This window comes from Capricornis sumatraensis, chromosome 15 (genome assembly GCF_032405125.1).
Source record: "Capricornis sumatraensis isolate serow.1 chromosome 15, serow.2, whole genome shotgun sequence".
NCBI lineage: Eukaryota > Metazoa > Chordata > Mammalia > Artiodactyla > Bovidae > Capricornis > Capricornis sumatraensis.
The window spans coordinates 26,456,426-26,480,038 of record NC_091083.1 but is presented as its reverse complement, the minus strand read 5'-3'; the positions used below and the strand labels follow the sequence as shown (position 1 = coordinate 26,480,038).

At 40.5% G+C, this 23,613-nt stretch overlaps 1 non-coding gene across 1 annotated transcript; it reads left to right on the top strand.

The window, feature by feature from the left end:
* Positions 1-19,404: 19,404 nt before the first annotated feature.
* On the top strand, positions 19,405-19,478 carry TRNAN-GUU (transfer RNA asparagine (anticodon GUU)). Its single transcript has one exon. It is a non-coding gene; the product is annotated as a tRNA-Asn (tRNA).
* Positions 19,479-23,613: the final 4,135 nt, after the last annotated feature.

Below are 23,613 nucleotides of genomic sequence, written 5' to 3'. Positions count from 1 at the left end.
AGGGGTACGAAGTGAATCTACCCGGGGCGCGTTGGACACTCTTACAATAGACACTATCAGTCGACGGAAACTAGCAGTTGAAGGTTGGGGGTGAGAAAACCTCACTTTCTGTTTCCTAAAGAGCCTCCCATTGCCCCAGAATTTAACCCCGCAGGAGCTTAGGGACGTCCCCGCGCCGAAAATCCCTGGGACTCCCACCGCGCAGACCGGCGTCCCAGCCGCCTCCCGGACGGGCGCCCAGAGGCTGGCTCTGGGCCATCGTTTCTCCCGGGCCCGCCTGAGGTTCCGGGCCGAGCCCGGTCGTAGCCGTTCTTCCGGCTGCGGGGAGAGGCCTGGAGGCCTGGGCCCGGCGCCACCGCGGGCAGCGGGGCTCCGGGTGGGCCGGGGACGTGGCCCCGGCGGGAGCGCGCGAACGAGGCCGCGCCGTCCCGGTCGCAGGGCGCAGGTGGAGGTGCTCCGTGGGTCGCTCGACCCGAGGCCGAATGCGGGCGCGACCCCCAGCTATGCTGGGAAAGGTCTAGGTTCGGGCGCCCCTCCTGGCTCCCCGGTCACTGTGCGCCCCTCCCTCCCCGCCTCGGGTGCAGTCGGTCTTTTTCAGTTTCTTTCCTCGACGCTTCTCGATTACACCATCCGTTTGCGGCACGCGCCCGCCGCCAACCCCGCGGGGGGACCTGGAGAGATCTGCGGGCCCCGGGGGTTTGGGTCAGGCCCCCTCGGGCCGGGGACCGAGGAGGGAGGCCGCCCGGCCACCAGCAGGAGCGGGAGGTGCGCTGGACGTCCGGAGCGGGGAGGGGGCAGCGCGGGCCCTGCGTGCCTCCCCGTCTGCCGGAGCAAAGCTGCTGAAGCTGCAGAAACGCGCTGGCGCCCGTCCACCCGCTGCAAACAAAACCAAACAAAACGCGGCGAAAGGAAAAGCGAAATGGCGCTGCTGAAAATGGAGCCTCCGCCTCGAGGACGTCTTTCTTTTCTCCTCCGTCTCTTACTTCGGCAACTGTTTCTTGTCCTTTAACGCCCCACCGCCCCTCGGCTTTTCTCCCCGTAATCGCTACCCCATCACCCCCTTGCTTTTCTTCTTAACCGTCTCCTTCCCCCGCTTTTCCTTCTTTTCTTTCCCCTCTCGGTTCCTCCTTCTCCATTTTGTGTCACAGGCGCTTCTCTTCTCAGTTCCCTTTCTGGGCTCGCGCTCCCCCGCCCGTCTCACTTGGTGTTTTCTGCGTGTCGGGGAGCGGGAGTGGTGGGGATGGTGAGGCTAGGTAGCGAACTGGTTTGGTGGAGACAGGTTTTTGTTTTTTTTTTTTTTAAGAAGTCAGACAGCTCCTTTAATTAGTCGTGCGCTCGCCCTGCGCCCTGGTCCCCCGCGGCTTTGCGCCGTGACTCGCGCGGCGCCGTCCCACCAGCCGGGCGTCACAGACCTGGAGGAGACTCAGGGCTTGCGCAGAAGTTAATACCTTTTTGAATATTTTAAGCTTTAGAATATCATTTTTGCCGTCTTCGCGGGCATGGCATACTTGGATAGATGAATCTCATTTTCCCAAGGGACTTCCAAGGACCATTTTAAGAGAAGCGTGTAGAGAAGACGGCAATGCTAATAATTTTTTTTTCCTTCTTGTTTTCTTTTGAGCTGAGGGAACTCCAAGCACTGAGATACTTGTGTTTTCCAGGCCGAACTTTTTTGAAAATTACTTTTCCTTTTACATGCATTGTTGATTTTGATCCTTTTGAAGAATGAGGAGGAACTCTGTTTTTAAAAAAAAGATGCTTTTGCATACGTAACGCCCCAAAATGTGGTTCTCGGATAGTTTCTCTAGACGCTTTATGATTTTGAAGTTCAGGGTCTCTAAGCGGTGTTCAGTGAAACAATGAGAAATACGTCGCTACGTTAAAGATAAAGCAGAAGGTGATATTTCCGGACTGTGCTCAATCGTAGTAGTATAGTCTCGGGTTTGTTTTTGCTGGGGGTGGCGGTAGTGTTTGGGCAGACTGCCTTGGTTCTATTGAACCAGCTGATAGAAGCTATTTCAAGTGAAGGGCTTCAGTCAATACAAAACTCTGAAAGCAGTGACATCATTTTCTGATCTGAATGTGTCTTTTAGTCATGGTAAAGAAAAAGTGTAGTCTCTATACAATAGTTGAAAATAAAAAGATTGTGCTTCCCAGTATAATTATTACCAACTACATTTCACTTTATTTTCATATCTTCTGACTAGTTTGATCTCCTCTGTGGTCTGTCAGAACCATATTCTACAGAGAAAAATATACAAATGCTCATTCCTTACATGATTCTAGTGCTCCTGGAATTATTTAAAAAGATTTCAAAATTTCATAAGAAGAATCTCTTTAAAACTGTCTCAGAGTAGTATTCTTTGAAAGAATCTTAGAATGGTTCTTTAAAATTTTACCTTCCTTGGTTTTTATGAATTGCTTTGATTAAAGTTGTTATGTTCACATCTTACTTTCAGACTATTTCTTCATGAAAGAAAAAAGAAAGGAAGTAGTCTTGGCAAGAGCTAAACCAGTGCAACTAGGCCTTATTAAGATCCAATACCTTATTGGATTGGTACCTTATTAAGATACCAATCTGTAAATTGGTATCCTCTTGGTATGTTTATCAAATTGAGTTTTGCATAAACAGCTGACTTTATGTCTTTTAAAAATAGGTTTAATCCAGACTCCTACTTCTTTTTTATGCTTTTCCTTTGATAGATAAGCAAAATGAGTCTCAGTGAAAGGGTAGGTAGATTTTTTTTCCCCCTAGACAAGCTTTCTAAAAATGGGCAAACTTAGAAAGTTATTAGTGCCTTTTAATTTATTTTTTAATACCCTTCATTTTAATTGGAATGATTCAGTATTTATACCAAATTAATCCTATTAAGCTGTTGTTTCCTGCTCAAAGGGGAGATATTAAGGCACAATTAAGTTTATTTTAGATGGACAACTTTGTATATGCTCTAAGCAAGGGGGGGTGGTGCCTAGAGAAAAGTCTCATTTATCTAGAATATATAGATACATACATCAGTAATGTTCAAAGACCATTGAGGCAGTGTATTGGGGAGAAAGGTATAAATCAGACATGGTATCTGATGTTGGAGAGTTTACACATTATAAGGAGTGATTAGTTCTTTATTTTTTCTCATTTAAAAACAAACATTCCTATGGAAAAGAATAAAATTAGATCCCTACCTTACTCTACACACAAATTAAATTCAGGTAGACTAAAAACCTAAATAAGAAAAACAAACTGTAAAAATATTAGGGGGAAATATAGGAGAATATCTTTATGACCTTGGAGTAGAGAACAATTTCTAAAACATTGATACGTACAATCCATAGAGGAAAGGATACATTGAATTATATTAAAATAAATTGTATATATATGACAAAAGACATCATAAAAGGTTAAAAGACAAGTGGAGACAATATTTCCAAGACAAGGACTTGACAAAGGATTAATATTCAGAATGCATAGATAACCTACATGAAGTATTTAATAATGTACATATGAATAATTTCATATGTGAAAGAACTGGGTAAGGATGTACACATGTGAAATATAGTACCACAAACAGGAAGAACACACTGACTTTAAAAAAAAAAGTGATTTCCTTTTGGAGAAAAGGAAGGAGGGGAATAGGAAGAAATCCAAAGGGGGTGTCGATTCTTTATAAAAAGATCAAGGGCAACTACAGCAAGATGTTAACATTTTTGTTCTTTCTACTTTATGATATGATTGTTACAATTTATTTAAAATCTCTAACATTAATTCCTAGTCCAACAAACAAATGACACATTGCTCTATCTTATTAGTAATAACTATTGTAAGATGGTGTTCACATACACGATGACAAAGTAAACACCATTCCTCAGTGTTTTTCCTATACCATGTTCGATTATTATATGATGTTCACATCAGAGATTTCTCTAGTTTGGTGTCTGTGTTTTGAAAGGTTATTTGTTTTTTGAGTAGATTTAGTAAGAGAGAGAGACTTGTTTGAAACTATGAATAAGCATGAGTGTTTATTCTAATCTGACTGAATCATTAAAAATGCTTTTAAAAGCAAGCAAATTGAGAACTTTCCACGTCATTATAAAACATTCTTGAAAAATCAGTCTCAGGCCTGGAATGTAAGGCATTATTTTGGCTTGTCTAATTTCTTTTTGATGCAGATTGAGTATTAGGAATTGGTATTTTGGAAGTACATATGTGGCCTCATGTTCTCATTTTATATGGCAGAAGTTCATATAATGTGTGGAGGTTCCCTGATGGCTCAGCTGGTAAAGAATGTTTGTAATGCAGGAGACACAGGAGACTCTAGTTTTGTCCCTGGGTTGGGAAGATCCCCTGGAGGAGGAAATGGCAACCCACTCCATTCCATTCTTGCCTGAAAAATCTCATGCACAGAGGAGCCTGGTGGTCTACAGTCCAAAGGGTCGAAAACAGTCAGACATGACTGGATGGGCAGGCATGCAGTGTATATTTCTACCGTTGCTACTTTTCATTAACAGAAGTTTTATTTGCTTATAACTTTTACAGGGACTAGTAACTTTCACAGAGACTATTCATATCATGGTGACACTGAAATAATATAATACTTAATTTGCTCTGAGACTTCGTGTTTGTATTAGGCCAACAAGCATGATAAAGTAACAGTTACTATTTTGGTTACTCATGTGTGAACTGAGTGAGGGGTGTTCACACATTGTATGAACTCTGCCATATGCAGTGGGGTGTGTGTGTGTGTGTGTGTGTGCTCAGTCATGTCTGACTCTTCGTGACCCCATGGACTATAGCCCACTAGGCTCCTCTGTCTGTGAAATTTCCCAGGCAAGAAAACTGGAGTGGGTTGCCGTTTCCTATTCCAGAGATCTTCCCGACCCAGGGATCAAACTCGTCTCTTGCCTCTCCTGCATTGGCAGTGGGCAGTGCCAAATACAATCATGTCAAATAAAAGTGACTTGAAATGTATGATTCTTTGGGCACATATGGATCCTGCTAATTTTGCTAAAATAATCTTCTGGAAGTTCTAGAGCTTTAATCAAAAACCTTCTATGACTCTCTATTGCCAACAAAATTACAGCCTGTCTCTTCTCTGGCATTAAATGCCCCTGTAACATCATTACGTTTGCATTTCTAGCCTCATGTCCAAAGGCTACTGAACAAGCTGTCTTTAGCTGCTGATGTGTTATTATTTGTAATATGTTTATTTAGAAGAGGGAGTCTACACTGTCCTCTCTGTCTTTCTCTATCTTTTCTTTCTTTCTATATAAATTAGAATGTACTAGAAAACATAGCTAAAACAGAAGGTTGGGGTTTTTGTTCTTTTGTTTATGTAACAAGTCTTTAGGTAAAGACTTGCTGGTATTTTCTCAGGGTTTCAGTGACGTCACAGCTCTGCAATTCACTTGACCTTTAACTCATGATTGCGGAGTGGCTGCCACACTTTAAGTATCACATCTTCACCTTGGTGCAGAAGTGAAAAAATAGGCAGAAACTTGATCCTCATCAGCCTGACTCATGTCAAGGAGGTAAAATATTTTCCGAAAGCACCCCACCAAAGGATTTCCGCTCACATCTCATCAGTCAGAATGTTGATATAGTTTAGGAACTGGGCCCATTTTTCCACATCAAAGAGAATCTTCTCAATGCCTAAAACTGAAATTCTGTTTAGCCAGGAGGAAATGAGGGGGTGACTTTTACTTAGTGAATTCGCCACATCTCCCAGTTTGCACCTCAGCATATGCAAACTAGTTTGTCCCTGTCACACTCTTGAAACACCTTTGACTGCTATCGTCATTGACTTTTGAACTTTTTAATCTAGTGAACACTGTTCATTTTCTAACTTGCTTGAGCATCTTCTGGGACTTACCCACATTCTCCTTGAAATTTATTCATTCATCAACTATCCACTCATCACTTACTATGTATCAGGCATTCTGATAGGTAAGAGTACAGAACTGAATCAGGCATAGTCTTGGCCCTCCACAAGCTTATAGTCAAGTGGAGAAGACAGGCGAACAGGTAAGTGCAAAAATATTAGAGATGCTATGATGGAATAGGATAAAGTTGGGCACAGAGAAAAGAGCAGTCATTTATAGAACTCAGGTGCTAGGCCACTTTTCAGGGAAGGAAGGGATGGTGCAGTCATTAACAAAGACAGTCTTACTGTTGCTTTGCTGTGGTCTCTGCCTCCCGTCCTAGAAGAATACAGTTGTTGTTATCCAGTTGCTAAGTCATGTCTGACTCTTGGGACCCTGTGGACTATAGCCCACCAGGCTCCTCTGTCCATGGGATTTCCCAGGCAAGAATACTGGAGTGAGTTGCCATTTCCTACTCCAGGGATCTTCCCAACCCAGGGATCTAACCCATTTTTCCTGTATCTCCTGCATTGGCAGGGAGATTCGTTACCAATGAGCCACCTGGGAAGCCCAGAAAAACACAGACCTTTGTATAAAAGTGGGAGCAGATGAGGGCCAGAGGGCTGGTCTCCCCACTCCCCTTGGCCTGACAAATATATATGAAATTCCAGAGAACAGTTAGTCAGCCTTTTTTTCTTTCTTTCTTTTTTTTTTTTTAGCTTCAGATCATCTGACACACACAGAATCCACCCAGTGTAGAGGTTATGGAGTGACTTCCCTGGTTTATTTACTTCATCTGGTGTTCTCTTGAGGGTCCAGTCTCACCACTAAACCCTGGATGGATTGTATCTCTGCTCTCTTAGATGTCAGAGCCTCACCACTCAGAATGGCAGAAAGGACATATCTGGGGAGATGCAAGCCTGTCTGCTGGACTGCAGGGTAAGACTGGGGAAGAGGTCAAGGCATGATGAAAGAGATGGGGTTGGAGAGGTAAGTACCAGTTCACTGCACCCTTAGTGTCTCTGTACCAATGCTCAAGACCAAGAGAAATACCTAACAGTTCCATTCATTAAGTTGCCAGTTCCAAATGCCATAATAGTAATTTGTGCAGTGTCTGATAGATGTTGCTGCATTTTCCTAAAAAAAAATTAAATAGTCTACAGCAAATCTTAGGTCACTGTGTGGTGCCCAAGGGTGACTTGATGCACACTGTGGGAACCATGCTATAGGTTATTCAAGCTTTTTCATCTAGTAAATTAAATACTCAACTTTGTATTTTAGAAAGACCACTCTTCCAGTGAACTGGAGGCTTGGATGGAATTAAGATATGATGGGAGGTAGGGAAATTATGAGTTAATGGCAGCTATGTAACATGCAGCATACTAATGAGAATGCTGTTGGATCTAAACTATCTTATGAAGGCAGAATGGATAGGATTTCCTTATCAATTGGCTTTGGGAGAGAATAGAGGATAATTCCTAGATTGCAGGGTTGGGTCAAAGGGTACATGATAATAGAAATGTAGGAAAAGCAAGTCTTGGGAGAAAGAGTTCCTTTTCTTGGCATGCTGAATTTGAAAGGATGAGATGGCTGCATGGTAATACACCTCAGGAGCAGATCTGGAAAAGAATTGTAAATTCAGGGATTTTCCTAGTGGTACAGTGGTTAAGAATCTGCCCTGCAATGCAGGGGACATGGGTTCAATCCCTAGTTGGGGAGCTAAGGTTCCACATGCTGAGGGGAAACAAAGCCTGAGCACAACTAAAAGTCCAGATGCTGCAGTGAAGAAAGATCCTGCGTGATGCAACGAGGGTCCCGTGTGCCGCAACTGAGACCTGATGCAGCCAAATAACTAAATACATTTTTAAAAAAGAAAACCATTATCTATATATATATAAAGAAACGTACATTCACAGGTTATTTATCTAGAGATTGGGGTTGGCAGCATGAGTGTAGACTAGGGAGGAAGCATCCCTGTGTTCACAGTCAACAGGGGAAGAGGATCCTCAGATCCTCTGTCCTGTTCAGAAGCAGACAGGACAAGGAGAGAGGTCAGGAAGCTTGGACAAGGGAGCGCATCTGGGTGAAGCCGGGACTCTACTCTTAACCATTGTACTGTTCAATAGACATCTGGGTCTCACATCTGGGGTGGGACCCCCTGAGTAGAGCTTCCTAGCAGCAGCATCACAAAGAACTCTGTGTGGGCTTATATGCAGTGGAGACAGTGGAGTAGAAGGCGGAGGGCCTCAGGAGAGGTGAGTGGCCCGTCTCCAAGGAGGGTTCTCTGCAGCAGCAACTCAGCCTTATGTCCAAGGAGCTGCCCTTGCTGGAGCCCCAGGAGAGGAGGGCCATTTTTGTGCCTACATTTTAAGAAAAAAATAAGGTAATAGTCTGTTTACAGTATCAAATATAATACACTGATAAAGTAAGAAGTGGTGAAAGTCCATGGAATCTGACCATTTGAGGGGTCTTGGTGACTTTCTAAATACTTTTCTGCAGTGTGTGTGTGTGCAGTCACTAAGTTGTGTCCTGCAGTAGAGAGACACAACCCCGAGGAGCTCAGGGAATAGCAAGGAAGACAGTCATGTAAACAAATAATAACAATGTAATATAATAAGATATAAGGTTTCCTATCCGGGGTGTAGATTTCTCTTGCCTCTGTCATTCACTCACCACTTGCTGCTTTGAAACATCTGTGCTCCTGGGTTCCATTTGAGTTTTTCTCTTCTCTGCTTGCTGTGTGTGTGTTTAATCACTCAGTCGTGTTCCACTCTTGGATGCCCTTTGGATTATAGCCTGCCAGGCTCTTCTGTTCATGGGATTTTTCAAGCAAGAATACTGGAGTGGGTTGCGATTTCCTCCTCCAGGGGATCTTCCCGACCCAAGGATCGAACCAATGTCTCCCACGTCTCCTGCATTGCAGCCAATTCTTTACCTGCTGAGCCTGCTCTTCCCCAGCAATTTCATCCCAGCTTAGGACTTTAACCAGCACTCAATCTATATCTCTTAATTCCCTGAGTTTCTGATCTTGAGTTCTGCATTTCCAATACAATGTGTGCATGAGCCTGGGCACATGCAAAGTCTTCAGTCAGTGTGAACTGATTTAAAAGTTGATCCTGAATCAATGGATGATCTACAGACATACATTTACATATCAAGCCACCACATATTATAGAATAAGTAGATAAGGAAATGTTTCCTGCCAGATTTATCACCAAATGTCAATAATTAACCAGAAACCAGGTGACAGTTTCAACATGGGAGTTGGGTTAGACATGGATAGTCACCATGAATAGTGGACTAGAATACACAGATTTGCAAATTAGAGTGCAGGTTCCACTGCCAACTTTGGGCAATTTAGCTAATTCTCTGCCTTTATTTCCCTGTTAGAAAAGAATTCAAAGACACAATTATGCTTCTTATTTTAATTAAAATATAATTCATGCATCATAAAATTCACCCTTTTAAAGTGTACAATTAAGGGTATTTACAGAGTGTGCAACCATAACCACTGTCTAATTCCAGAACATGTTCATCATTTCCCAAATAAGCCCCATTCTCATTAACAATCACCCTCTAGTCCCTGACTTCTGCTCTGTATCTGTAGATTTGCTTATTCTGGACATTTCATATAAATGGAATCATACAATATGTGGCCCCTTCGTGGATCACAGCCTTCCTTGTTGTGGTGAAGGTGTTTGCATAACTCAGTGAAGCTATGAGCCATGCTGTGCAGGGCCACCCAAGACAGATGGATCATAGGGAAGAGTTCTGATAAAACGTGGTCTGCTGGAGAAGGAAATGGGATCCACTCCAGTATTCTTGCCTGGAGAACTCCATGAACAGAAAGAAAATGCAAAAAGATACGATGCTGTAAGATGAGTGCCCCACCCCCACCCACCCCCAGGTTGGAAAGTGTCCAGTATGTTACTGGGCAAGAGTGGAGGGCAATTACTAATAGCTCCAGCAAGAATGAAGCGACTGGGCCAAAGTTGAAATGCTGCCTGGATGTGTGGATGTGTCTGGTATTGAAAGTAAAGTCTGATGCTATAAAGAACAATATTGAATAAAACCTGGAATGTTCGGTCCATGAATCAAGGTAGCTTGTATGTGGTCAAGCAGGAGATTGCAAGAGTGAACATTGACATCTTAGGAATCAGACAGCTTACTAAAAAGCAGAGATAATCACTTTTCCAACAAAGGTCTGTATAGTCAACACTATGGTTTTTCCAGTAGTCATGTATGAATGTGAGAGTTGGACCATAAAGTAGGCTGAGCACTGAAAAACTCATGCTTTTGAATTGTGGTGCCTGAGAGTCTCTTGGACAGCAAGGAGATCAAACCAGTCAATCCTAAAGGAAATCAACCCTAAATATTCATTGGAAGGACTGTTGCTGAAGCTAAAGCTCCAATACTTTGGCCATTTGATATGAAAAGCCAACTCATTAGAAAAGACCCTGATGCTGGAAAAGATTGAGGGCAGGAGAAGTGGGGCAGCAGAGGATGAGCTATTAGATAGTATCACTGACTCAGTGGATGTGAATTTGAGCAAACTCCTGGAGATAGTGGAGGTCAGAGGAACCTGGTGTGCTATAGTCCATGGGGTCACAAAGAGTCAGACAGGACTTAGTGGCTGAACAACAACACAATATGTGGTCTTTGAGTCTGGTTTTTTCACCTTTGCATAAAAAAAGAAGTCCAACCTACCATGAAGTTTTCAAAGTTCATTCATCTCACAGCTTATGTCAATACTTTCCTTAAATAAATACTTGATCCCTTAAATCATATTCCATTTATTGGACATAGCACATTTTGTTTGTCCAATCATCAACTGATGAACTTGGTTCCATCTTGAGCTATTATGAATAATACTGTTGTGAACACGATTGAGTTTCTGTGTGGCCCTACGATTTTAACTGCCTAGGAATGAAATTGTTGGGTCATATGACTCTACGTTTAACATTTTGAGGACCTGTGGAACTGTTTTCCAAAGTAGCTGTGACGCTCTGCATTCTCACCAGCAATGTCAAAGGGTTCCAATTTCTCCACATCCTGGTCACCACTTGTTATTTTGTCCATCTTTTTTATTTTTGCATGCCAGCAGATGTGAAGTGATATCTCATTGTGGTTTGAGTTGCATTTCCCTAACAACTAATGATACTGGGCTGTTTTTCCTGTGTCTGACACCCATTTGTATGACTTCTTCTGAAATATGTCTGCAGATCCTTTGCTCATTTTTAAACTGGGTTAGTTTTCTTTATTGCAGTGTAAGATTTTTTAATATATATATTCTAAATATTAGATCCTTATCTGATGTATGATTTGCAAATATTTTCTCTTTTTCTATGGTGTTTTTTTCCCCCGCACTTTCTTGATAGGGAACTTGAAAGCACAAAAAGTTTTTAATTTTGATGACATTTTAAAATTTTGATGACATGCAATTTATCTATTTTTTTTCTTTTTTGTGCTTGTTTTTTTTTTTTTTTTAAAGAAATTGTTGCCTAATCCAAAGCATGGAATTTAAGGCTTATGATCTTTTCTACTAGTTTTATGATTTTAGTTCTTACATTTAGGTCTTTGATTCATTTTGAGTTCATTTTTGTATGTGATGTGTGTTAGGGATTCAACTTCATTCTTTTATATGTGGATGTGTAGTTGTCCCAGAACAATTTGTTGAAGACTATTCTTTCCCTACTAAATTGTCTTGGCCTACTTGTTGAGACTCAGTTAGTTACAGATATCTCGGCTTTCAATTTTATTCCATTAATCTCTATGTCTGTCCTTATACTAGTATCATAATTGCAATTCCAAAACCGTAAAGTGAACTGTGTTGAACACCTTCTTATTCCCAAATTACTTGATAATTCAAGAGACATCAGTCTGGATTTTCTTTCATACCTTTTTGAAAAAGAAGCCTTTGCATCAAAGTCTTCCATCTAAAAATAACTAAATTACATGCATAAATCTAAATTTATTTACTTATTTAAATATTTACTGGTGTATAGCTACTGGCTGCTCAGGTGGCTCAGTGCTAAAGAATCTACCTGCCAATGCAGGACCTTTCAATCCCTGGGATGGAAAGAGTCCCTGAAGGAGGAATTTTTTTTCTGGGAAATCTCATGGACAGAGGAACACGGAGGACTGCAGTCCATGGAGATGCAAAGAGTTGGATACAACTGGGTGACTGAGCACACACATAGTTGCTTTACAATGTTGTATTAGTTTCTGCTATACAGTAAAGTGAATCAGTTATATGTATACATATATCCCTTCTTTTTAAGATTTTCCTCCCATTTAGTTCACCACAGAGCACTGAGTAGAGTTTCCTGTGCTGTATAGTAGGTTCTCATTAGTTATCCATTTTATACATAGTAGTGTATATGTTGTTAAAATGCTAAGTCATGTCCAACTCTTTCGAGTCCATGGACTATAACCCACCAGGCTTCTCTGTCCATGGAATTCTCCAGGCAAGAACACTGGTTGTTGTTGTGTTGTGTTATTCGCTCAGTCGTGTCCGACTCTTTTGCAACCCCATGGACTGGAATCCTCCAGGCTCCTCTGTCCATGGGAGTCTCCAGGCAAGAATACTGGAATGAGTTGTTATTTCCTTCTCCAGAGGGTCTTCCCACCCCAGGGATGGAACCTGTGTCTCCTGCATGACAGGAAGATTCTGTTACTGCTGAGCCAGCAGGGAAGCCCTGAGCCACTTGGGAAGTACTGTATATGCATAAATCTAAATTTAAATGCTCACCTATATGAGCCTTTTATATAATTCTACTTTTATGTTGATGATAATGGGCTTTGGCAATCTCTCGTGTATTCTATGAAGCAGTTAAAAAGTCAATTATGAATTGAGACATTCAATTTCTTATTGTTAGAATGCTGAATATTAATTTAGAACCTAGTGTTCAACTTCTAGCAAAAGCCTTCAAGTTACTAAGTTTAAAAAGTATTTTTTGTTATACCTTGTAAAATTAGACAAACAGTTTAAAAGGTCTCTAAGTGTAAGGATTCTTAGAAATGAAAAATCTCTTCTTTAGGCAATAGAACCTCTTGATTTTGTATTTCTGTTATTGAAAATCTTAAAGGGAAAAAAAATTTAAAAATATTTCCAAGGAAAAAATTCTGTGGTAGCAAGGTGAAACTTTCATGCTGAGGAAAGAAATAATCCTCTTGGATTGACATAGACAGTTGTATTTGGTTCTGTAGCTCATAAAAAAAGTTGGATTTTTTCCCCCCTGAGTAAAATAGATCACAACCTCTTTCCTGGTCTTGACAAAGGAAGGCCATGGCACAAGGTTTCTATAGAGATCCCTTGTTGAATTGTTCAGGGATCCCCTATTTATGAGAGGAATTTTTTTAATTTATTTAGATAGTGCTAAATCCTTGAAAAATCTCTGCTCCATGTGTTTTATTGATTATGCTTAAGAACTTTGTGATGGTTAATTTTATGTGTCAACTTGCCTTGACCAAAGGATGCCCAAATTGCTGGTAAAATGTTATTTTGGGGAATGTCTGTAAGAGTGTTTCTAGAAGAGATTAGCATTTAAGTCAATAGACTGAGCAAAGAAGATCCCCCTGGCCAGTGTGGGTGGGTATCATCCAATCCACTGGGGGCCTGAGTAAAACAAAAGGCAGAGAAAGGACCTTTCTGTTTGAACTGGGACATCCATCTTATTCTGCCCTCAGTCTCTGGTGCTCCTTTTCTTGGGCAGGATGGGGCTCACGCCACTGGTTCCTCTGATTCCCAGGCCTTTGGGCTTGGATTGGACCTCCTGCTTCTAGATGGCAGGTCGTAGTTCTCAGCTTTCATAACCTCAGGAGAGAACATTCCAGAATAAAATCTCTTTTTCTATTTGTATGTATCTCCTATTGCTTCTGTTTGTCTGAAGACTCTGAAGACTAGTACAAACTTCTGTGGCAGCCAATCCAGGACAAAATGTACCCTTGTTCAAACCCTGATAACCCCAGCAGCTCCCTGTGAGTCTTACTTCACAGTTTCAGAAATGCATATGCATCTGTTCACCAGGAGGTTAACAGGTGAGGAAGATTTGATTCCTTATAACCAAGTGATAAAGGATTTTATTTTTGAACCACAAAATTCAATGATGAGTCACTGAGGGCTCCATCCACCATAGGCAATGGTCATTCCCCTTTCTGGTAGCTATTTCTCAGAGATGAAGTGTCCGTCAGAGTGATTTAGTGAATATAAAATTGAAACAAAGAAGGGATAGTTTGGGGATTTTAAAATAAAAATTTTAATTATTATCTCAAGAATATTTGTTTAAATAAATGAGATTATTCACATTGTATGATGTTGAGGAATACTGAGGTCTGTTCTGCCAAACCCAAGGTCATTGTGACCTCTCTCTCTCTGGGCTTGTTCTGGCCTCATTATTTTATTTTATTTTTTCCATTTTACCATTGTTTCAGATTGATGTTACAGCATCCAGTTTATTAAATGTGTTAGAGGGAGCAAAAGCACCCAACCTGAATCTGTTTATGAGGGAAACACCAGACAACCTGACATTTAAGGACATTTTAGAACATAACTGGTGTGTATGCTGCTGAAATGTTCAAGTCATGGTATGTAAGAGACAAACAGATAGATTCAGGAACTGTTACAGATTTTAAAAGACTGAAAGACAGGACAATGACGTGCAAATCATGATCTTGGATTATGTTTTGCAATAAGGGACCTGACTGAAACAACTGGTGAAATCGGAATAAGATCTACAGATTAAGTCCTAATCCTCATAATGCTGTATCAATGTTAAGATTCTAATTTTGATCATGATTCTGTGGTTATGTAATAAAATTCCTTCACTTTAGGAAACACCCCAAAGTATTTAATGGCTATCACATCTGCAATTTACTATTAAACAAATCAGAAAATGTTAAATATTGAGAGAAAGAGAAAAAGTTACAGTGTAGCAAGGTAATAACATTTGTGACATTTGGTTAAATTATTTGTACTATTCTTGCAAATTTTGTGTCTGAAATCATGTTAAAAAAAAAACTTTAAACTAGTGGGAGATTTTTAAAGTCTCCAAATTGTTTAAGAACATGTCTAATGTATAGTTCTCAAAAACAAAACAACAAAAGAGGCAGGATAGCCTAGCGGTTAATAAAGTAGTCTGGAGACTTCCCTGGTGGCCCAGTGGTTAGGAATCTGCCTTCCAATGCAGGAAACAAATGGTTCAGTCCTTGACTGAGGAACTAAGATCCCACATGCCCTGAAGGCAACTAAGTCCACACTTGGCAGCCAAAAATAAATATTGAAATAAATAAGCATAATTTTTTTTTTTAAGTGTCTGGAGTAACATGCCCAGATTTGAATCCTGGCTCTGTCACTGACTGTGATTTGGGGTTCGTTACTTAACTCTAGTTTCTCTACCTGTAAAACAGGGATGATAATAGTGGAAGTTACTTAACTAGGTCACTGTAAAATTTAAACAGGGAAACATTTATAAAGGACTTTTTAAAAAATTTTAAGGTTTTTTAGAAACAGTCGATTTGAACTTTTATTAGTCTCATCTTTGATCAACTTGGGGTTACTGTTGTTTCCCTTGATAATCTCTGGTACTAAATTTTTTAGTCAGCTTTGTAGTAGGAATCTGTGAACTCTACTAATATTTTACAACAGTATTGAATATAACTTTCATTTTCAATTGTTCAATACATTTAGCATAACTAAGTCAAGTTATGCTTAACTTGACAACATTAAGTCATAACATTAAGTCATAACATGCCTAGAGCTCATAACATTTCTGAGCTCTAGGCATGAACACAAGTTAGAAGGGGTTTAAATAAGTACAGAGATGGCTGCCAATATAATACAAGGTTTGGCCAAGGAAAAAGTGCTAGATGGTTACAAGAAGGAAAGATTATATCTAGTTGGAGGGATCAAGAAAGATTTCATAGGATGAGACCACTGTGTGAGCTTGAAGGAGAAATAGGCTTTAAAAGGCAAGATGACAAAGGAAGGGTATTCTAAGAACAGGCATGAGAAGAGAAAAAAAAGTACAACAACAAGGAACAACAGGTGGTACCTTGGGCAAGTTATCTAAAGTTTAAATAACTTTAGGGCTGAAATTTAAAACCATTATAAGCCTTAGTTTCTTCATCCATAAAATGGGTATAACAGTAGTATCCATTTATTGGAGCTTAAGTTCTATGTAGGGAAATAGGAACATGGAGTATACCGTGTGAATATTAAGCAGTGAAAATGGTGGTGGAAAAGTGGAGACAAAGTCAAAGTTGAGAGATGTTGCAAAGGTAGAATCTATGACTTTCTAAATGATCCGAGGTGAAAAATAAAAGATAAGGAACTTGGATGATACTAGGATTTCAGCTGAGCTTCTAGAATAGTGGTAGTGTCCTTTAAGGGCCACAGGGGGGAAAAACTATCTTTTACCATATCTCATAAACACTGAGCTTGTGCTTTATTTGTGATATCTCATATTTGAAAAGCATCCTTTTGGTGGGATCATACTTTAAATAAATATATGAGCACTTGTTATTTACAATATTCTAGGATGAATCATTTTGTAATTATTGTCAAATCTTTCAAATATGGATTTATTTGAGCTTGCTTGTGCTTTCTTTTTTAATAAAAAAAATGACCTATATAATGTTTATATGCCTTTAGAAACTCTAACGATGTTATGGTCAATGTTTTATTGAGTGAACAGTTCATTACATACCAGCTCTTTACCAGCTACAATCTTCTCAGTGATTCAGTTGACTTTAATTCAAGGTTTCAAAATCCATTTACAGGATAGTAGCCACAAGGAGGAGGCTATTCCCAGGGCTTTGGTCTGATTCCCTTTTACTACATAGCAGTTTTAAAATGTGACTTCAGTTAGTTTTGAAAGTGGGTCTCATAGTTCTTTACTTGCTTTTGAGACTCCTGGTTCAACATTCTCTTTTAACTGATTTCCTTGTGTCCCAATCCTCTCCCTATTGAGGTGATTTCTCTAACTCCCTGGATTTCTTTTTAAATTTTAACTAACTGGATTTTTCTTTTTTTCTAATTTTTAAAAATTTATTTAATTTAATTGGAGGCTAATTACTCTACAATATTGTAGTGGTTTTTGCCGTAAGATTTTTCATTTTTAACAACGTAGTCACTGTCCTTTTAAAATACAGGAATTGAAAAGAATTAAGGTCATGCACAATTGTGTTCATGAAAATCCTGTGGGTTGTGTCTTCTGTTGGTTTGAAATTGGAGGCATGGCTTCTGAGAGCACTGGAATCATGACACCAGGAAGGTCTATAAATCAGTGTGGGCCATCTTGCCTTGTCTGTCAAGACAGGTGGATTCCATTTGCAAGATGTTCTTTTTCTCTCTTTTTTCCTCTCTGGGATGGAAATAAAATATAAAGGCCCATTAATCTGCAGAGGTCAGCTTCTTTTGATAGGGCACATTCTTGGAAGAGTTAAAGTTGCAGTTCATTGTATATGATATACAAAAAGGGGGCAAAATGCCTAGTCCTTTGTACTTCTAGCAATTATAAAGACCTAAGTATTAATGAAGCTGTAAGAATCATTTGTTGTGGGCTATCCTGAAATTTAAGGAAAAATGATATGTGTTTCTGAAGTTAATCCAGTGGACTTAATTTGGCTTTAAAAACTGGGCATAGATATTAAGGCCTAAAATGAGATAATCAGAAAGATTTAGATGACAACACATGCACTTATTTTTGTAAATGGGCATTTTGCATAAAAGTTACATTTGATATACATCATGGGAGTGAAATGTTCATATTCCATTTAATATATGTTCTTTTGAAGAATTTAAAAATAGAGAGACAAAATGGCAAAGCTAATGAAAATATTAACAACCACAGAACTAGGCTTGAAGACTAAATTTTAAACCACTATCCTCACATAGAAAAAAATGTTAGCATACAATGAGCTAATTAAATAATTAGTGTATGATGAGCCAATTATTTCTTTATTTTTTTCTCATCAACTTTTTCAGCATCTCTCTTTTTCAAAGTTAAAATGTTAGCATGATGACTGCAGTGAGGAAAAGAGATTGGAGCTTTAGATAATCTCCTGAACAGAACCGTTCCTAATATTTCAAGCGGCAGAGTAAATATTGAATGAAAGGGTGGTGAGGTACTAGTTGCAGTCTGTTCTAACTGAACAGTAACAAACACAATAGTAAAGGAGAGAATACTCATTTTGGTATTCAGAGAAGAAAAACCAGTGTCTCACAGTTTTTGCTCACATTAACAGGTACATAAAACATTTAAGTATGGATGTGGCTTCATATAATGAAAGCAGACTCATTATATGTTCTTTATAAGTACTTTCTGGATTTTTTTTTTAATTCAAAATTTTCAAATGCATTTCTAAAAGTTTTTTTTTTTTTTTTTGAGGGCAGAGTGGTACAGCTTGGTATGAATCCACAGCTGTTTGATATCTCAGTGCTTTCAAGGAACTTCACTAATAGGTTCCAAAGCAAATTTGAGTTGTCTTATCAAGCCGCAGGAACTCAGAATGTTGATTGGACTAAGGTACATCACATACAACTTCTATAAATCAAGATATGAATTCTTCCTCAAGGGATTCTAGACAGCAATTTAGTGACTGTTAAAAATTTGAATATGGATTTGTCGAGTGGAAAGTAGCAGTTCTCTGAGGCGGGAAGTGGGGGAGGGAAGTGTCTAGGGTTTTGAAGAGTATCTCAAAAGGCTTCAGGACATAGTCACACAAAGGGTAAGATTTTCATATAGTGTATTTACAGGGGTGTAATGTTTGCCACAGGTGTTTCTGTGTTAGGGATTTTCAGGCGTTAGTCATAAATCATACTTTTTTTTCTTCTTTCTCTTTCCTCAAATTGGGTTGTAAATATCCTGTGAAATGTATGTTTTCAGTGGCATAGTTCAAATGTAGGTGTACAGGCTAATTTCAGGGAAACTAGGGAGTGAATTTAGCCATTAACTACAGTGTACAGAGATTAAAGAATAATGCTGTAGCTTTTTCCCAATGTCTTTTTCCAGTAACAAAATGTAAGTGATGAGTAACTGCATTTAGAGATTAGTACACAACAAATGGGAATTGTATATACGGATTATTTTAATAATACCTGAATATAAAAATGAAGAAGGCAGAGACAATTCAGATGACCTTGGGAATGTTACACAAGAAAATTATGAAGATTAGTGAACAAAGCACCGGATAGAGTTTGGAACAAAAGGAAAGTTTCTCATCTCATAAGATTAAAATTTTTATTTCCCTATAAAGCAAACATCATAAATAGTTAACTCCCCGAAACAAAACGTTCCAAACGGGAGGCGGGTGGGGAGTAACAGCAGTATTTTAACACTCTTGCAATATGAAATTATGCTCGATCTTGCTGTATTTTATAATTTTACAGTATGCTTAAAGGTAGAAAATAGAATTAAAGGGTTAGAAATGCTAACTGGAAAAATCAGATTTTAATGAGAGGAATCAGCAAGCAGAAAAGAAAGAAACATTCACGCGCTGCCTTTATTATTCTTCATAAAGGTTATGGCTGGAGGTGGTAATCGCATCGGAGTCTCTGTGGCGCAATCGGTTAGCGCGTTCGGCTGTTAACCGAAAGGTTGATGGTTCGAGCCCACCCAGGGACGCTCTTCCATTTTACGAGATTGTCGCCGGCAGTTTTGCACAAATCATGGGGTTGAGGCCTCTGGGCTACGCTGAGCTGGATTTTCAGAGCCGGTGAAGAACAACCGCGGGTCTCGCTTCGCGGACCGCGGGCAGGCGGAGGTGGGGCATTCTTCAGCTTCCGGGCGCGCAGGGGCCCCTCCTCCAACCGCCTCGCTCCCCGTGCGGCCAGGTGGGCGCTTCCTGCCAGCCGCGGGCCGGGCGTGTGCGTCCCGCGCAAAAGCCCCCGCGTCCTTTCACTTACACGCCCTTAGTTCCTAGACTCCGGCCCTCCCCCGGTCACCCGGGCCCTCGGCTCGTGCCCCGCCCGCTGGGCCCCGGCGCCGTGAGCGCGCGCTGAGGCGGGGCGGCCGCCGCGTCCCGGCCTCGAACCCGCCGCCCCGGCTCCCGCGCGGCCTGGGGGCCGGCGTTCCGCTTCAGGACCCTCACTGTGTCGGAGGTTGCCCGAATGTACGCAATGTCAAGTTCAAGCTGTACCCCGGCTTAAGACGCTCCAGGTGTTTGTCCCCCCGCCCCCGCTCCCGCCCCCCGCAGTGTTGAATTGTGCAGCACTTGTCTGCTCCCTGTCAACAGATCATCCCAGAATTTAGCTTAGCCTGACTAACCCTGGCGTCGGTAAACTCAGAAATGTGTCATAAATAGTCTTTGTGTGACACGATTGTAAGAGTATGTGTATATTTTACTTTTTCTACTAAAGTTTTAGAATTTAATAGAGAATAGAATATACCTGCAAAATGCCCTATATATTCGGAAAGGGAGAAAGCTTTATTTTACAACTGTGTTGTTGTTACACATTTTTAAAAAAATGGGAAAGATTAAAACTGAAACTGCTACTATATTTTGCTTCGACCTTCTATATGCATATTACCGTTTCACAAAGCTCTCGCAAAATAGTTACCTTGTACTTTGTTCTCTAAATATATGCTGCCTTGAGACTTAATCACAGGTTCATCATGATAATTATTGTCCTGGGTATAGATTAATTTGAAAGATGATTCTGGAGAAAAGTGGTAAGTTTTATCCCTGAGAATATACAGTTATGCTCTTCTTCATATTTCCTCCGGGTTAACGTATCAATAAAGGCTAATGTTTTTTGCGTGCTTACTACTTGCCAGGCACTGTTCCAAAGGCTTTCCTGGATGAAAGTGTGAGACTTGTGCAACAACCCTCTCAGGTATGTCCTATGGTTCCCATTGTACAGATGAGCCAACTGAGTCTCCGTGTGGTGCTGAGTGATTTGCCTGAAGTCACATTTGGTTCGTAGCGCAGTGCAGATTAAAACCCCAGTTGTCAGGCTTCAGAGCCCACACTCCTCAATCCTGTACTAACCTACTCAGAAGTTCTCTCCTCTAAAATAGACCTACTTGATTGATTAGTTAATTTAAAACCAAAGGTAAGACTTTAATTGGTTTTTTGAAGTTTCATTAATATTTTGTTCCAAATTTCACAAAGGAAAAAAACCCACTGAACATGCATGAAATGCTAAAGGGCATTGTTAAATCATGTATTCATTGTGCTGCTTCACTGTATTGAAATGAAAGCTGTGTGGAATGAAATCATCCTGTGAAATGTGTCTTTGGAAAACGATTTGACAGCATTTGTGTCCAGAAGACAAGGTTAGAAATAGAGGTGGGTTGAAATAGCCCAGAGGAAACATGGAAGAAGAAAAAGAATAGGTTCAAGCCAAGCCAAGGGGGTTAACATGGTGTCTAGGAATTCTTGGACCCCTGGCTGGTGTTTGGCCATTGGGATGCCCAGTCAGACCCCTATTTCAGGACACCTTTGTGAGATTGTTGCCAGGATTTGCACTTGACAGGGGCCTAGGTGGCAGTTTTAAATTTGATCCTAAATTTCTAAGTATATTTTACTTCACCCTATTCAGGCAGCTAATGGGATTTAGAGGCCAGAAAATAGAGAGGATTACATGAGAAGGGAGGTGGGCTGAGGAGTGCAAAACTGCTCTCTAATGTAAGTAGTTGATTTTATTATGTGGGCAAGTGCTAGTGGTTTTCTTTGTGCTGGGCTGTTGCATACAGATAGAATAGATGAGAAACATTTAAAAAACTTGCTTAAATATTTATGGATGTGTTGGCTTTGTGCAGTGTGTATTGGTAACAGTATAAATGCTGTTTCTGGGGCTGCTGCTGCTGCTAAGTCGCTTCAGTCGTGTCCGACTCTGTGCGACCCCATAGACAGCAGCCCACCAAGCTCCCCATCCCTGGGATTCTCCAGGCAAGAACACTGGAGTGGGTTGCCATTTCCTTCTCCAATGCATGAAAGTGAAAAGTGAAAGTGAAGTTGCTCAGTCGTGCCATGGACTGCAGCCTATGAGGCTCCTCCACTCATGGGATTTTCCAGGCAAGAGTGCTGGAATGGGTTGTCATTGCCTTCTCTCTGTTCCTGGGGACTATTATTTTATTCCTAGTTTCATGGGTCTGTAATATCAACGAAACACAGGCTATGCCAAGATCATTTAGAGCATTAGTTAAAGTGTGAAAAGCATTTAAAAGGCTTTGTTGAGCATCTAAGCATGTAAGTATGTTCCTAATGAACACTGATAAACTTAGTATGTCAAATCAGAGGGAAACTCATTGACGTAATGCAATAAAAGGTTAATCAAATACTATGGTTTATACACACTTATTAGAGAAAGTCATAGTTGTGTGATTTAAAATAATTAACAATTTAAAGATTTTTTGTATTGTAGCATTTCTTTACATAATGGAAGTTGGGCATGTCCCACATGGCTAATATGTTTCTGTCTTAATTTGTAACACCTGTATCTGATACCATGTGATACAAGGTTTCCGTTCAGTTTAGTTCAGTCACTCAGTCTGTCTGACTCTTTTCGAACTCCATGAACTGCAGGACGCCAGGCCTCCCTGTCACCAACTCCTGGAGTCCACCCAACCCATGTCCATTGAGTCGATGCCATCCAACCATCTCATCCTCTGTCGTCCCCTTCTCCTCCTGCCCTCAATCTTTCCCAGCATCAGGGTTTTTTCAACTGAGTCAGCTCTTCTCATCAGGTGGCCAAAGTATTGGAGTTTCAGTTTCAACATCAGTCCTTCCAGTGAACACGGAGGACTGATCTTTAGGATGGACGGGTTGGATATCCTTGCGGTCCAAGGGACTCTCAAGAGTCTTCTCCAACACCACAGTTCAAAAGCATCAATTCTTCAGCACTCAGCTTTCTTTATAGTCCAACTCTCACATCCATACATGACCACTGGAAAAACCATAGCTTTGACTAGACGGACCTTTGTTGGCAAAGTAATGTCTCTGCTTTTGAATATGCTGTGTAGGTTGGTCACAACTTTCCTTCCAAGGAGTAAGCGTCTTTTAATTTCATGGCTGCAGTCACCATCTGCAGTGATTTTGGAGCGCAGAAAAATAAAGTCAGCCACTGTTTCCACTGTTTCCCCATCTTTCTGCTACACAATTGCACTCATCTCACATGCTAGTAAAGTAATGCTCAAAATTCTCCAAGCCAGGCTTCAGCAATATGTGAACCATGAACTTTCAGATGTTCAAGCTGTATTTAGAAAAGGCAGAGGAACCAGAGATCAAATTGCCAACATCCGATGGATCATCAAAAAAGCAAGAGAGTTCCATAAAAACATCTCTTTCTGCTTTATTGACTATGCCAAAGCCTTTGTGTGGATCACAATAAACTGTGGACAATTCTGAAAGAGATGGGAATACCAGACCACCTGACCTGCCTCTTGAGAAACCTATATGCAGGTTAGGAAGCAACAGTTATAACTGGACATGGAACAACAGACTGGTTCCAAATAGGAAAATGAGTACATCAAGGCTGTATATTGTCACCCTGCTTATTTAACTTATATGCAGAGTACATCATGAGAAACGCTGGGCTGGAAGAAGCACAAGCTAGAATCCAGATTGCCGGGAGAAATATCAATAACCTCAGATATGCAGATGACACCACCCTTATGGCAGAAAATGAAGAACTAAAGAGCCTCTTGATGAAAGTGAAAGAGGAGAGTGAAAAGGTTGGCTTAGAGCTCAACATTCAGAAAACTAAGATACAAGGTTTAGGGGGGGCAAAAAATATTAATCTGCCAAAGAAACACA